General features: G+C 39.9%; 1 pseudogene; it reads left to right on the top strand.

Annotated features, from left to right (window-relative positions):
- The first annotated feature begins 6,683 nt into the window (after positions 1-6,683).
- LOC101720325 (large ribosomal subunit protein uL15 pseudogene) lies at positions 6,684-7,133 on the top strand (annotated as a pseudogene).
- Positions 7,134-10,116: the final 2,983 nt, after the last annotated feature.

The following is a 10,116-nucleotide window of genomic DNA, read 5'->3' on the forward strand; positions in this document are numbered from 1 at the left end:
ACATCCACTAGAGCTTTCAAAGGCATAGGTGATTCAACATGTTAAAGAGGATTATCCTTTTGCAAAGGGATAATGTAATCCCAGCACTCTGGAGGCTAAGGCAGGTGGACTGCTTTGAGTTCAAGGCAGCCTGAATTACAGAGCAAGATCTTGTCTAAAAAAACCCAAAAACCAAACAACAACAACAAAAAACCAATGCCACAAACAATAAAAAAGTGAAGTTGTTCAATTTGTAGGTCAGCTATTTTTTAAACTCTCCCCTTGATTTTTGAAGTTTTTGAAGTGGTGGAGTCATTAATTCAAACCAATGCTAGAAATCTACTTTATAAGGTGTACCTGACCTGGTTGAGAAGATCAGAAAGAGGATCTGATCTGATAGAAACCTCCCAAATCTTAGTCTCCACCCTCTTTCCTCACTACTCCCAGGAGCAGAAAAAACTAAATGTGGGCCTTGGGCACAAAATTGACATTGATTTATCTATTTTTGATTGTATTTTTCAGAAATAAAAATGTGTAAGTTTAAAATATTTAAGCAAAACCATGCTTTCAAATTTTAAAAAATGGAAGAAAAAACTTCTGCAGTTATGTAACAAAATCTGAACTTTTCAGGGGAGTGCTGGAGATGAAACCCAGTGTCTCCCTATTGAGCTATATCCTTACCTCTCCAGCTTTTTTAAATTTTTAAGACAAGGTCACAATTGTTAAATTGCCCAGACTGGCTCAGGTTTGTGATCTTCCTGCCTCAGCCTCCCAGAGTGCTGAGATTACAGGCATGCACCACCATGCCCAGCTCTGAGCATAAATTTTAACAGAACTAACTAAAACTTGTAGGCTTAACCCTTCCTGCTCTGACCACCGCCTGAGTACTTCTAGGTTCCCTTTGTTTACCGGCATCCAACTGCCTTCTCTGAGGCTACTCGCCAGTCTACCCTCTAGTGAAAGAAGGCATAGTTTTCACGTGCTACATAGTTTTGTACCTCTTCAATCAAAAGTTTAAAAGTAAGATTGTACTGACATGCAAACTGTTTCTGCCTTCAATTTACAACTTTAGACTGATTTCACTCTACATAGTGGAAGGGAAAAAAATCTAAGTCTATAGTCATTTGTATGATTGGAGTTTTTGCTACAGGTGAACAGATATTGCCATCTACTGTTAAGAAAAAATAAATGGTCAGGCCAAAAATGTTCAGCCTTATTGAAGTTTTGACAGACAGTAAATTTTAAATGGGAAGAAATGGCCTAATGATAGTTTCTTCTCTTATACAACTGTTTAGTATTTATAAAGTAATCTGAGAATTAAATAGAACAGTAGATATTATAAACTACAAAATTTTCTTCCCCCAAATCAGAAAAATTGCTATGTGCAATTATTCTTGCTTTGATTAAAGGTTGAAAGCAAATCATGTTTCATTGCTTTCCATTTGGCCTACCATATTAGCTACTACAACAAAGGAGAAAAAATGTATGTAGAATGTCTGTTTAAATTATCTTAACTTCATTTCAAAAGTTAACTTGAGGGCTGGGGATTTAGCTCAGTGGTTCCGCTGCTTGCCTTGCAAACTCAAGGACCCAAGTTTGATCCCTGGTACCAAAAAAAGAAGAAAAAAAAGTTAACTTGATATTGGTCAATTTATTTTCTTTGTTTTCCCATAAAATCACTAGAAGTATACAAATAAAGTCAGTTTTAACTTTAGGCTCACTTATAAATGTGTTTTCTTTAGAAAAATAGGATAGTTACTTAAACTTAGCTTTCTTAACTGCATATTGAACCTAAAATATAGAGAAAGCCACATTAGGACAAAAAGCTACCATCCAAGTAATGTGTCTAAATCAGAGAATCCAGCCACACTCACACTCTCTCCCCGTGATGGGAGGCTGAATTCTGAGTCTCCAGATCAATCAAGGGAGAAAAAGGACCAGGCTCTGTTCCAGTGGCTGGTGTTGAACTGGGGGAAACGATTTGCTGACTGAAATTCAGGGTTGTTGTTTTTTTTCACATAAAAAACTATTTTCCTCCTTAAAGAATATTTATTTAACTCTGTCAACCAAGCATCACACCCCATCTCGTGTCAGCTGTCTCACGGTAGGGAGAAGCAGATGCCACATGTGACATGTGGACGGTGCAGAACAATCCCCCAATGTGAGCATCTGTGGAGAGAAGGGAAAGAGGCCTTTCATCTTTGCAGTGCGTGAGGCCAAGTATGAAAGCCCATTACACACTGTGAACTGTGGATGGTGTGGCTGGTGTGTGTGTGTACAGGGACGTTGGTATTTTTAAAAAATTAGTATTTTGCTAACAGATACTAATAAAATAAGAATTGATTAATTAATTCTGGTTCTAATCATGATTACCTTTTTTCTCAGTACTGGGGATCAAATCCAGGGATGATTTACCACTGAGCCCATCCCCAGACATTTTTATTTTGAGTCAGGGTCTCAATAAGTTTCCCAGGCTGGCCTTGAACTTTTGATCCTCTTACCCCAGCTTCCTGAGTAGCTGTGGCTACAGGTATGGACCATCAGCCTTGGTTCATTATGACTTATTTTACTGGATTTCTTAAAGTATTCACTCAGATGTTCCTAACTAACCCTGGCATAATATTTACTGTTTATAAAACATCCTCAATCATGTACAGCGTATTTGCCCACTTAACAAATGGCTAATAGATACCAACAACGTGCCCAGCTCTCAAAAACATCAGAAACACAAAGTAAAAAGAAACCATCTCATTCTTCATGTTGCCTTACAATTCAGGTTAGGCAAGAGGGAAGCAAACCTCACAACTGGATTCGAAAAACAGTGTTAGAAGGGCAATGATAGAAGAATGAAAGTGCACTATATGAAATAAAAGACAGCAAATCAGTTTCTGCTCTGAAGGGCGCTGCAGGGATCCAGGAAGGTGTGAGGGATACAAATCTGAATAGCACATGATCCAGCAAAGAAGAGACACTCCCTGAGAGCCATAGGCCGCTGTTGGGTGTTACATGCTCCATGGGCACTGGCAAGCAAATGTGGTGAGGGAGTGTCACGCAGATGTTCCAGGGATATATGCCTTGAGTCACACAGGAAAATAGAAAATAAAGGCAGCGGGAGGAAAACTGACAAGCAGAAAAGCAGAGCGCACAATCCCCTTAACGCTCATCCCACAGCTTGGGCCCTGTGGCCCTGGATAGTCCACGTGACTGTGGCTAACGTTCCAGTGCAAAGGGGCTCTGCCTCACACTGCTCCGTGGAACAGGAAACATCTATCCCCTGTGACGTGGGCACCCCTGCTCAGGGAAGTGGCCTGATAGAAAGAGAGGACCTCTGGCTCGGGGGCTGTTATCAGCCTGTTCATCATGCTGTGGCTGTCCGGGAGCTGTGGCTCACTGCAGCAGCTCAGCAGTGGCAGAGCCCTGCTGGCCTAGGAAAAGATCAAAATTCAAAATTCCAAGCACTGTTTCTACTCAATGTATATCACTTTTGTGCCACCATAAAGCTAAAGAAATCATAAAATAAAACTACCAATAGTTGGGAACCATCTCAACCTCTAGATCTATTGCTTCTAGGAAGAGCAGAGAACAGGGAACTGAAGGCTCTCCTTTGCCACACCAAGATGTTGGTAGGAAAACTTCAGGTGTCCGGGAGCCACCAACTGCTCTTGGGCAAAGAAGTCACAGGGTCTGATTTATAGCTTAAAGAGGTCAGCAGCACTGTGGAAGATGGCGAGAGGAGGGAACTAAAGGGACTGACCCAGAGCAGAAGCAGAGGGTGAGGGGGTAGTGAGACAGGAGAGACGTACCCAGAAGTGGAGTGGACAGGACTTGGCGGCTGCTCACATCAGAACAGGAGGGAGGGAGCAGAGCCTGAGAATGATAACATGCACTGGGAAAGGCAAGATTCAGGAGATGAGAGAATAAAGCTACTTTTAAAACACTTTTTGTTTTGAATTTAGATTCACAGGGAAGTTGCAAAGATCACACAGACACATCCCGTGTACCTTTGCCTACTCTCCCTCCACTCACAATGTGGACATCTTCCATAACTACAGCACCATATCAAAGCCAAGCCTTTCACACTGGTATAGTGTGTGTGTGTGTGTGTGTGTGTGTGTGTGAGAGAGAGAGAGAGAGAGAGAGAGATACTCATTGTCATTATATCACATATGGAGATCTGTATGACCAATAATGTGATCAAGATGCAAAATGATATTATCCACCCCTTTCAGTTAAATCCAACCACCCCCTTCCCTCCACCACCCTTTCCCCTTGTAAATATCTGATCTGTTCTCCATCTCAACAATTTTGTTATTTTAAAGATGTCATGTAAATGGAATCATGCAGTATGTGAACTGGTGGGATGAGCATTTTCATATTTAATCATATATTAAAATTGAAGCATGATGCCTGAGATGTAGCCAAGCTATTGGTTGTACTGTACAGAGCTTTTTTTTTCTTGTTTAGTCCAAGTAATATTTCAAGGTGTGGATATGCGGTGGTTTTGTGTTTTTTTTTAACCATTCACCCACTGAAAGGCAGTTTGATTGTTTCCAGTTTGGGGCTACTAAAAATAATAGCCCTGGATTTGATCCTTAGCACTGGAAAAAAAAAAAAAAAGTAAAAAATCACATGGGGCAAGGAGAGGTTAGAAGGTCAAAGGTAGCATTGCTTAAGGGAGATCTTGCTTACCCTCAATTTTATCCTATATAAAATATAAAATTCAGGTACTAATGGCTCTAATACAATGTTTTATACTAATACAGTAAGATAATCACTTTAAAACACTTGATAAAAGGTAGTTTGAATATTAGAAAAACCAAGGAATCTTTGCATGTGACATAGGCTCTAACTTCACAGAGGAAAAATAAGCCATAAAACCAACCACAGTGGCTTGCTCTTGTAATTCCAGTACTTAAGAGGCTGAGGCAGGAGGATAGTGAGTTTGAATCTTGCCTGAGCAACTTAGTGAGATTCTGTTTCAAAATAAGGGATGAGAGAAGGGTTGGCAATGCAGCTCAATGCAAAGGTCCTGGGTTCACTCCCCATTACTGCAAGAAGAGGAAGAAGGAGAATGGGGGGCAGGAGGAAGGGAAAAAAGAAAGGAGGAGGAGAGGGAGGAAGAGGAGGAGGAGGAGGAGGAGGGAGGAGGAGGAGAAGATGATGATGTTGATCTATATCCAATGGCCCATTTCCTTTTCTCTTGCTTTTTTCTTTTCTGAGGCTAATCCCTCTTTTGGTTTGCTTACTACCTTCCTGGGAACCATCCCCGATTTGTCCCTTTCTTCTATTCTCTCATATCCATTCCATAAAATCTCTACCATTGGTCTATCTATAAAGTATAACCCAAGTAAGTCCCCTTTTTCTCTTCCTCTGTGTACTACCTAAGTCCCTCTTTTACTCCGACATAACACCCTGTTCATTTTTCATGATACTGCAATTACTGTACATATTTACTAGTTTATTTATCTCTACCTGTCTTCTCTAGTTTACTGCCTAGTTTTGGAAACAAAGAAATTTGGTCATCCTAATGCCTGATGTTCCTAGGATGATGCTGACACACAGTAGGTTCTCAATATTTCTTAGATGAATGAATGTATAAACAAAAAGATAGAAAAAACAAACATTCTGCAAAACAACTTGGAAAATACTGGTATAAATATGTGAAATAGAAAATACTATGACTGGATCTTTGAGCTCTAATTAAAAATCAGTATCTTAATTCCTGAAGCAAAGACCAAAAAGCCAAGTAAGGTCAGAGTTAGTGTGGGGGAAGGGTAAAATTATTATAGAGGGAAAGTACAGGAAATGATGAACTCAAACCATTCACACTGTTCTTCTCCTTCGATATCTGCTTCCTGAATAAACCTATGTTAATGCTATTAACATTTATCATCAGAGAAAACTACATTAATAAACAGATAAAAACCAATCTTGCTGAGTCAGAAAATTTTTTTTTTAATAGATGGTACCCAAGGCCTTTGCACTGAGCTATATCTCCAGCTCTTTTTATTTTTTATTGTCAGACAGAGTCTCCCTGAGTCTCTGAATTCCCCAGGCTGGTCTCAAACTTTCAATCCTCCTTGTTCAGCTTCCCACAGTGCTGGGATTACAGGCATGCACATCACAGAACTCCATTTTGTCCAAATAGAGAAGCAGACATCTGTTAATATGAAAGTTAAATGTTAGAAGGATTATCATCAGCAGTGCTAGTTTTTGCTACAGTCATGCTGTGATAAATACCAAAGGAAGCTGGGTGTGGTCACACAGGCCTGTAAACCCAGCACTTGGAAGGCTGAGGCAGGAGATTACCTCGAGTTCAAGGCCAGCCTGTGCTACATAAATGAGTTCAACACCAGGCTGAACTGTATCACTATATTGAGACCTTGTCTGAAAATAAATAATAAATAAAAACATAAATACCAAAGGAAGATTTATTCCATAACAGGATGTTGGACAGCCATCAAATATTCATTTAATTAACTTTTTAAAGCCACTTTAAAACATTTAACTTTGTACACTATATGCGTATATAAAGTCACAATGAGATTCATTGTTTTGTACAATGAATATGTGCTAATAATTATAATTACTAGAAAAATAAGAAAATTAAGTTTGAGGAAAAAATTATATTAGAGAATATTCTCAAATCAGTGATAACATCATTCATATAATCACTCTGTAATAACCAAACTACCGTCTCCACCGCCGACATGCCATCCAGACTGAGGAAGACCCGGAAAGTTAGGGGCCACGCGACCCATGGCCACAGCCGAATCGGCAAGCACCAGAAGCACCCAGGAGGCCGGGATAATGCTGGTGGCATGCATCACCACAGGATCAACTTCAACAAATATCACCCAGGTTACTTTGGGAAGGTTGGTATGAGGCATTACCACTTAAAGAGAAACCAGAGCTTCTGCCTGTCAATCTTGATAAATTGTGGACACTGGTCAGTGAGCAGATACGAGCAAATGCGGCCGAAAGCAAGACTGGAGTAGCTCCCATCAGTGATGTAGTGCGATCAGGCTACTACAAAGTTCTTGGGAAAGGAAAGTTCCCAAAGCAGCCTGTCATCATGAAGGCCAAATTCTTCAGCAGAAGAGCTGAGGAGAAGATTAAGGGTGTTGGGGGGGGCCTGTGTCCTGATGGCTTGAAGCCACACGACAGGCGCTCATTAAATGCTAACAAATGGTTTTCAAAAATAAATAAATAAATAAAAATAACCAAACTACCAAATAAGCACTACAAAAAAAAAAGGAGTGAAAAATGCAGGACAGAGAACTGTGAGTTTTCACTATCATATATCTCATTACTGAAAAGCTACACAATGGCGACACACACATACACACACACACACACACACACACACACACAAGATCCTTTCATTTCTAAGTATAACCATTCCAAGCACACTCTTTGGTCTCAGATTCCTAATTTTGAGACTTCCATACCCGAATAACATACTGTTCTGACCCTGTGAATTACAGCCCCAGGGCTTTGCAATTTGATACTATAAATAACCACAGATGAGTCCCAGGATATTTAATAGTTACAATACATCGCAAATAGGAGGAAATTTACATGCAAATATAGCATCTGCAAGTTGCATGCTGTCTGTAGAAAGGGCAAAGCCTCTGTGCTGGTACAATAACATTACAACTGGGGGGTCTGCTCTCCGCCCCAATAGTCACTGTGTCCAGGGAAGAGAACAGAGTGGGAGAAGAGTGGGTCTTCAAAGTCTCTCAAGCAGGCCTCCTGTGTTGTGGAGAACATTTTCTTCTAGGACAGAAGCTACCCCAGGAGAGAGCCACAATTCACTTAGTTGGTAAGATAGTAATCACATAGCAGTCTTGCCAATCTTCCTGAACTGATTTAAGTGCTTTTGAGTGGGAGCAACAAAAAAACAATTCCAACTGGCTTAAACAATCAAGGTGATTGCTCAGCTCTATTTGCAAAGTCTAGAGGTAAGCTTTTGAGTATGATCTGTTCAAGCTCCACTTCTCTTCTTCTGTTTCTCTGGGCTGTTTTTTATTTTGTTTTGTTAGGGGTTTTTTTGTCAACTTCTCGGTTTCAAGCCTCTAATAGCAACAACACTGGTTACATACTTCTTCATTCCCATTCAAGGGGAGAGAGCCTTACTTGTTCAACCATTAAACTGAAGTTCAGCACTTCAGATAGATTGAACCATCCCAGAACCAATCATGATGGCAAGGGAGAGAGTGATTCCTGGACAAAGGCAATCTAACTATAATGCAGGGCTACAACAATGCAGGAGGAAGGTGTGATGTAGGAGAGGCCTGTTCATATCCAGCCTCTACATTGATACCCTTGACAATGATCCCTGTTTCGTAGAAACATATACACATACACACACTTGAGAAACATTCAGTGTTTTCAGTCATTCCCTCCCTTCCATCTTTACTTTCTGATTTGTAAAAAGTACTGGCAGTAAAAGCAAGGCAGGAAAAAGAATGGGGAAAAATAGGACCAGGAAGATATAATTTGGCCACCATACTAGTCATAGAAGGATTTTGAAAGATTGAATGACTCACCCTGAACCGCTCTTCAAGATCTGCTGCTGGGGTCAGATTTAGTGCTCTGGACCAGCAGGTGTATGTGGTGATCAAGCAAAATCTATTTTAGAATTTTACTCTTATTTTACTCTTATTTTAATGATTAAGAAATCTAAAAATATGTACAAAAGAAAAATAAGTTAAATATTTGTCAACAGGTGAATTGCTAATAGATTATGGTATATCCATTCAGTTCAACATGAGGCCACAATTTTAAACAATACTTCTGAAGACTAATGACACAAAATAATACTTACGATTTATTACTAAGTTTACAAGGTCGAATTTGTAATAATCATGTACAATGTACAGGTAAAAAGAGACTGGAAAAATATCAAATGATAATGTTTCACTTAAATTTATTTTCTATTCACTTTTTTGGTGATACTGTCAATTTTGCAACTGAGAAAAATTATAAAACATTATTAATTGCAGATATTTACTTATCAGTTGGCCTCTGTGCTAGTATAATAAGAATTATAATTAGGAGGTCTTTTCTCAGTCCAAATAGCACTCATTCATTTATTCATTCAACAAATAAGTATTGACCACTGCGATAGTTTGGATATGGCATGTCTGTAAAGGTCCATGCATTAAAGTCCTGGTGCTCCTGGGAAGTGGTAGAAACATTAAAACATGCGGCCTAGTGGGAGGTCATCAGATCATTGACACTTGGGACCCTGGTGCCTTTTTCTCTTTTTGCTTTCTGACCATGAGGTGATGCCTTGCCACAGGCCCAAAAGCAATAGAACCAATACATTGTTGTGCCCAGATCGTGAAGTCCTCAAAGACCACCAAGGAGCCGATTCTGATGTAAACACAGGAGGGTCATTTATTCAAGCTCGAGCAGGGGCACTCAACCATCACCGATGCAGCGGATCAGGATTGAGAGCCCCGAATTCCAAATCAGCAGGGTTTTTATTGTGGCTACCACAAGGTTTGGGGATGTTCCATTTAGCAGTTACATGATTGGTTGATATTTAGCAAGCATGGGGTGTACATGGGGGGGGTGAGGGGTGGCTACATTTAGAGTTTATGGGAAAAAGGAACAATCAGCACATTGACAGAATGTTCTATAGATAATGGGCCTGGGAACATCTGTTTTCTGGGCAGACAGAGGATTGAGTTAGGAGCTGTGTCTCTTTTTTTATCTGTTGTCCCACAGCAAGGACATTTTATCATTATTTTATGGGCACAAAGGAGACTAGGGGAATAGTTGACTTCAGTGAAGTGGAATTTATGTCAAGGCCACTTCACTGTCTTATTTTAAGATGGAGTCAAACTTTAAAATGGAGTTAGTTAGGTCTCACAACATCACAGACTGAAACCTCCAAAACTGTGAGCCAAGGTAAACCTTTCTCTTTATAACTTGATTGTCTCAGTTATTTGTTACAGTAAGAAAAAGATGTTTAACATGAGTACTTACTATAGAGTAGGAACCTATCAATGAGCTAGGTGGCTTGGTCTGTATCCCACATTTATAGACCAGTGAAGGACAAGATACTGAGCAGATCATTTACTACAAAGCAGGAAAATATGTAGATCATCAACAGAATGTCTAACA

The sequence above is a fragment of the Heterocephalus glaber genome, unplaced genomic scaffold (genome assembly GCF_053883595.1).
Source record: "Heterocephalus glaber isolate CG9 unplaced genomic scaffold, H.glaber_assembly_v1.0 deba00001504, whole genome shotgun sequence".
In the NCBI taxonomy this organism is placed as follows: domain Eukaryota; kingdom Metazoa; phylum Chordata; class Mammalia; order Rodentia; family Bathyergidae; genus Heterocephalus; species Heterocephalus glaber.